The 6,257-nt window shown below is 44.8% G+C and overlaps 1 non-coding gene across 1 annotated transcript; it reads right to left on the bottom strand.

The window, feature by feature from the left end:
- Positions 1-5,826: 5,826 nt before the first annotated feature.
- LOC119334977 lies at positions 5,827-5,987 on the bottom strand. The gene has a single exon (XR_005161670.1). It is a non-coding gene; the product is annotated as a U1 spliceosomal RNA (small nuclear RNA).
- Positions 5,988-6,257: the final 270 nt, after the last annotated feature.

The raw sequence follows: 6,257 nt of genomic DNA, 5'->3' as shown, positions 1-6,257 counted from the left end.
CCCAAACCAATGGTGTTGCCTGCCCCAAACTCGGCCACTCCCTGCACTGTCCTGGTCTCCATGTCAACGGCGAGCGCCCACGCCGTTTGCTCGTTGTCCCGGTAGTCGATCTTCCCAAGCAAGTAAACGATGCAGTCGTCTCGCAGGCTGCGGACGGGCATGCCAGTGTGGAGCCTCCGCAGGGTCGGCGAGGTGCCGGGCCGGCGTCGGACCGCACCTTCGGTTCGTAGATCTTGCCCGAGTCGAGCTTGTAGTCCCTGCGCCAAGCCGGCGCCGCCGCTATGGACATCGGGTCGGCGCCGTTGAAAGGCATGCTCCATGTGGCGACCCTCCAGCCGTTTAAGACGACGCGCGCGGCCGTCGTCCACGAAGGACCCCGGCACGATGCGGATCTCCAGCTGGGTGAAACCTCATGGAGCCGCCGACGATGGACACGTCGCGGCTGCACTGTGCCCTCGCTGGGCGGCATCAGCGGCGGCAGGCGGACGACTCGGCAAGCGCATCGCAGAGGAAGATGCCCCGCTCTAGGCCGACCCACGCCACCACGCCGCGGTCTCCTCCGATGGCGAACGCCCTGTGCGTGCAGTGCTAGTAGTACGGCACGTTCCGCGGCCCCGCCGGCCTCTTGGTGGTCCAGGGCCCGGTCTCGGAGTGGTACATGCAGAGCTCCTGGGGCGTCCTCACGATGGACGCGCAACGGCTCGCGGCGACATCTCGGCGTATTGGGAAACAAACACAAGGCAAAAAATGATTTTCCTGTACTGATAACTGCTGAATTTGACCTATCTGCAAAAGCTTGATCTCTCCAATAACCTGATCCTAGGCTCAATCCCACCAGGGCTCGGCAGCATCCAGAGCATGTGCCTATTCGATCTCAACAACCTCTCTCTTATGGTCCCACCTTCTCTCTACAACTGGTCCTCGCTAAGCATTTGACGTAAGGTCAAATATTTTTTATGCGGAAACATTCCAGATGATATCGGCAACAAGTTCCCCAAACTGAAATATCTTGGCTTGGGTGATAATCACTTCGCAGGAACCACCCCTTCCTCAATATCCAATATATCTTTCCTCGGAACACTTGGCCTCGGGCATAATAGATTTAGTGGGTATGTGCCTCCCACATTTGAGAATCTAAGAGACCTCTCGAGTATCTAGACTTCATTGACAATAAGCTTGAAACAAATGACAACAAGGGGTGGGAATTGATCACCTCTTTGGCAGATGCAGAGGCCGGGGGTCATCCTTCTTTTCAAAAAAAAAAATCTAGAGTGGTTGACACTAGGAGGCTACTCTTTCGGTGGAAAATTGCCTGGATCTATTGTGAATAAGTTCTTTGGTAATATTCATGGTGCCCTTGGTAATATTGGAAACCTGCAGGAACTGTACCTAGCACACAACAACTTAACATGGTAATATCGACAATTCTACAGAATCTGCAACATTGTCCAATTAGATGTATCCTTCAGTAGTTTGCAAGGCGAGGTGCCACACGGAAGTGTTTTTAGAAACATTACTTACATAGCAGTTGCTGGAAATATCAATTTGTGTGGTGGCGCACCTCGGTTTCACTTGGCTCCATGCTCCACTAGACCCTTAAACAAGAACAAAAAAAGGTCGCCAAAGTCTCTTTTAATTTTTTTAGCAATAGCTAGAGCAATCTTGCTGTCACTTCCAGTTATTCTTCATGAAAGAATCCATAACAAGCGCTATTTATATGAACTAATGGGTTTTCAGAAGCTAGTATGCTTGGGAGAGGAAGTTACAGTGCAGTTTATAAGTGTATTTGATCTTCAGCAACTCGGATCTTACAAGAGTTTTCAGGTTGAATGTGAGGCCATGAGAAGGATATGGGACCATTATCTAATAAAGATCATAACATGTTGCTCAAGTTTTGATACTGAAGGTCGAGAGTTTAAGGCAATGGTTTTGAGTTTATGTCTAATGGTACTTAGATGGTTGGATTCAACCGAAGTGTCAAAAACTAACTAGAAGCAACACGTTCAGCCTTGCTCACGGGCTGGATATTGCTGGCGATATCATGGATGCAGTTGAACATCATCACCTCCTCTGTCAACCACATGTAATCCATTGTGATCTTAAGCCAAGCAATTCTTCTTGCGGAAGACATGAGCGCCCGAGTTGGAGACATCGACTTATCAAGGATCCTTCATGAAATTACAAGGAAGGGATGCAAGTTTCATATAGCTCGACCGGTATTAGAGGTTTCATAGGCTATGTTGGTCTAGGTGACTGAAACACTTATAATATCATCTTTTACTTTTCATTCAAATATGGCGTGGTAACCACATAACTTTTTGCATAACTCCAGAGTATAGGGAAGGCATTTTGATCTGAACACCTGGTGATATTTATAGTTTTGGCATATTGCTGCTTGAGATGTTTGCTGGGAGAAGCCCAACAGATGACACATCCACGGATTCACTTGCACCTGGTGATATTTATAGTTTCGGCATACTGCTGCTTGAGATGTTTGCCACAAGAAGCCCAACAGATAACACATTCAGGGATTTGCTTGATCTGCATGAGTATGCCAATAATGCTCTTCTAGATAGAACCTTGGTGATAGTTGACCTGACAGTTTGGCTGCATAGAGAACCAAAGGATAGCGTTATAGGTAGTGGAATCTAGGAATGTTCTGTATCTGTCTTTAGGCTTGGCATATCCTACTCAAAGACATGGCCAACGGGCATTAGTACGAGATACAACGGTAGAGATGCACACCTCCTGTTTGCTGACGAGCATAACATGGAGGAAAAGATGAGCCTCGACTTGAGACAATCGAGCTGAAATGATATGATCCTGCAATAATGGAAGTTGCATAGCAGCTAGCACTTGTTATCGGAGCTATTTTATTTGCAGCCGTATCAGATAATAAATGTAAGACGTAAAATTGTGGTGTTGTACAATACTCCCTCCGTTCCATCATGTAGTGTGTATAGATTTTCTGAAAAAGCAAAATTAAGCAAAATTTGACCATGTTTGCAGAGAAAACTATTTATACAATATGAAAATATAATTGATGATGTATCCAAAGATATGCATTTGGTATTTTTAGTGTACATATTTTTGCCTATAGACATGGTCAAAGTTTGTAATATTTGACTTTTGAAAAAAAAATATGCACTACATTATGGAATAGAGGAAGTAGCACTATAGTAATAACCGTTGTCAGCATATTATATTGCTTCACTCTCCCTCCATCCCTCCCTCTCCCTCTCCCTGTCTGCTAAGGGCATCTACAACGCATTATTAATAAATAGTTTATTAATAATGCCAAATCTTTTTTTCTATTAATTGTAATATGCCAAATAGGAGAAAGCAACATGCCAAATCTTTTTTTCTATTAATTGTAATATTAATACATTATTAATAAATTTTCAATATATTTTATGTTATAAGAATATAAGATAAATATTATTTTTTAGTAACCATCAAATCAACTTAAGAAATTAGAACAACTTAACAAAAAAGTAGCTTAAATTTGTTGGCAATCGGTCACTGGATCTAAACCATATAGTAATGGGGCAACGGAACTAGATTTTTTTTCCATGCATCTGAACATGAAGCAATTTATTTCTGAGTTTTGGCCCGCGGTTTACTCGAATCTTAGCTCCAAACTAACATGACACTCCATGTAAAATCAATATTTTATTATCTTAAATTGAGAGGAGCCTGCCAAGGAGATCAACACAATTCAAAATCTTAAAGATAGGTGAACCTAATGGAGCGGACGACGACAGCCACGTCCCGGCTGCCATGTGGGTCGCCGGTCTCGAACCCCCTTACTGGGAGGCATCGGCGGCAGCAGGCTGATGGGGCCGTGGATCATGGGGCTCCCAGAGAGCATGTCATAGAGGAGGATGCGATGCTCGAGCCGACCCACGCCACCACGCCTCGGTCTCCTCCGATGGCGATCACCCCATATGGATTGTGTTGATGCATCCATGGCTAAGATCGAGAAGGATGGATGGCTGGGTGCGTGTGCGTGTGTCGATGACTGATCTTCAGGTTAGATATGATGAGAGGAGGCAAAAGGAATCGTGTCCGAGTCGGATTTGAAAAACAAAATTCGACACAACACAAGCACAAAATTCTAACCATAAGAAAAGCTCTGACCACTTGTATTTATACAACTTTGACGGTTGTATTACAATTTTTTTTTGTGATATGCTTGTATTAGATTTGTGCCGCAGCATTGACGGACCTCATTCCTTGTATTCCAGATCCAAACAAGGCAACTTGAGAACCACTAGCAAACTAAAATTTTCAGATGGTCAACTGGTCTGCCCCTAGTGTTTTTCATACATATAGATGCAGATCACTGTACTGATTCCTCGCTTTGTTTTTTTTCTTTCTATTTTTGGCCATCTCGCTGCTTATTTTCACATAGCATATTGTTTCAGAAGCCTGACAGTCGACTCCAGGGATTCCCAGGATTTGCATAAATTTCGCCGAGGATGCTCATCGACGGAATCTTGGAGATAACTGACTCAACTATGTGGCTACTCAGTTAGTATCTTGGGACGGCTGGCCACCTTCCATAGTGTGATCTTGTCCATGACAAGATGGAAAAACTGAATTTACCGAAGAAACTCTGCTATGGAAAATCCTCTCGTTTCTTTCTTTCCACCAAATAGATTGCACCAACCTTTCTTTCTTGTTGGGGATGACAGAGTTACCTGTGTTGGTCGCCCAAGGTTGCTGGTAGCCTACAATGGTTTAGCATGAGCCCTCAAAGACACCTAACCAGCAAGTGCGCTCCCAACGACAAAAGATGCCGAGAAGCAGGTCGACAGCATCCCTCCAACTGCAAGGGGTAGGCGGAGTAGCGGACGCCGAGGAGAGCTCGCCATTTGCAGTCCATTTCCAGGAAACACAATCCTGGCCGCCCTTGGACCAACTGAACCCGGGATATGCATTCACGCATCATTCCACGCCTTGGTAAACTGAACAGTGGTAGTAGTCCAGGTAGGTGTCTGATCCATCGTCCATCCAGCAATTCTTTTTGGTGCATAATTTGATCAAGTTCTGGTGCGCCGACATTTAACCACCGCTCAAGCCAGAACCTTAGCCTCGTGCATCAATATTATCCACATAAGAAACTGTCACATAAAGAAGTTACAGATAGGAAATGCATCAATATTATCCAGATAGGAGGCTACGCAACATTTTCCGAAAGCAGCAGCACTAGATCAGGAACTCAGCTACAGATTAGCCTCCATACACAAAACTGAAAGATGCATCCACTGGCGTAACCGTTGCTATAAAGGGGAACAAGACTGGTACAGTGGTAGCGATCAATACCAATACCATAGCAATATACCATAACAAGTCTGTCTATCTTATCTGTGAGGCTGATTTCATTTCATTTTATTATTCATCTGTGAGAGAGCTTACTCGTGGAACATGTCATGGACGCAGACACACTGCTAAAACGGTTGTGTTTATGTAATCGCCATAGGTTACTCTGAATTTTATTTCTTTTTTTTTCAAGCTTCTGTGCCGCTGACTGAACATTTTCTGATGGTCATGGACCGATTGACTGATAAAGCCTTCAGTTATGTGAGAGTGTGAGGATCTGGCTGGGAAACATGAGAGCAGTGCAACCCACAGTCCTGCTAAATATGGAATGTGTCTGGGATGGGTGCTGCATTTTGCCCATTTTCTTCCATTCAAATTGCCTCTTGTTTGAACTAAAAATCCAGGAGGAAAATAATTATCAAATCAAAATTTCAAAAAGTAGAAAATAATAATCAAGTCAAGTAGTAAAGCAAGATCACTAAATTTTACATTTTTGATTTGGCAGGGGCCACGCGAACGCGTACCCCCTCTACCACAAATTATGACATCCATTCTCCCACTTGGGAAGATGGTAGATCAACACACTCACCAAGTGCAATGCGAGCCATTGATCTAGGCCACGATCCTTCTTGATCAACCGTCGACCCCGTCCAGGTAAGTATGTTGCAATGTCGCACCTAGGGGTCTTAATGTAGCCAGCCCTCCTCCTCTAATCTTCTTGTGGCGTCGATGTGGTACTAAACAAGACAAGAGGATGCTGCTGATGCAGCTTACGGGCTGCTGGGACGTGGGCCTGTTTCGTGTTGGACTTGTGGCTACTGATGGGCTCCTGGGGGCTAGGCCCAGTTCTCAAAAAAAAAGGAACTTGAAAAGAAAGAAAAACTTGCTCGTTGACTGGTGGTTGCTCTGCTGCGAATGATACTCAATAATTC

Source organism: Triticum dicoccoides, chromosome 7A (assembly GCF_002162155.2).
Source record: "Triticum dicoccoides isolate Atlit2015 ecotype Zavitan chromosome 7A, WEW_v2.0, whole genome shotgun sequence".
NCBI lineage: Eukaryota > Viridiplantae > Streptophyta > Magnoliopsida > Poales > Poaceae > Triticum > Triticum dicoccoides.
Note: the sequence above shows the minus strand (reverse complement) of the source record. Positions and strands in the feature narration are given on the sequence as shown.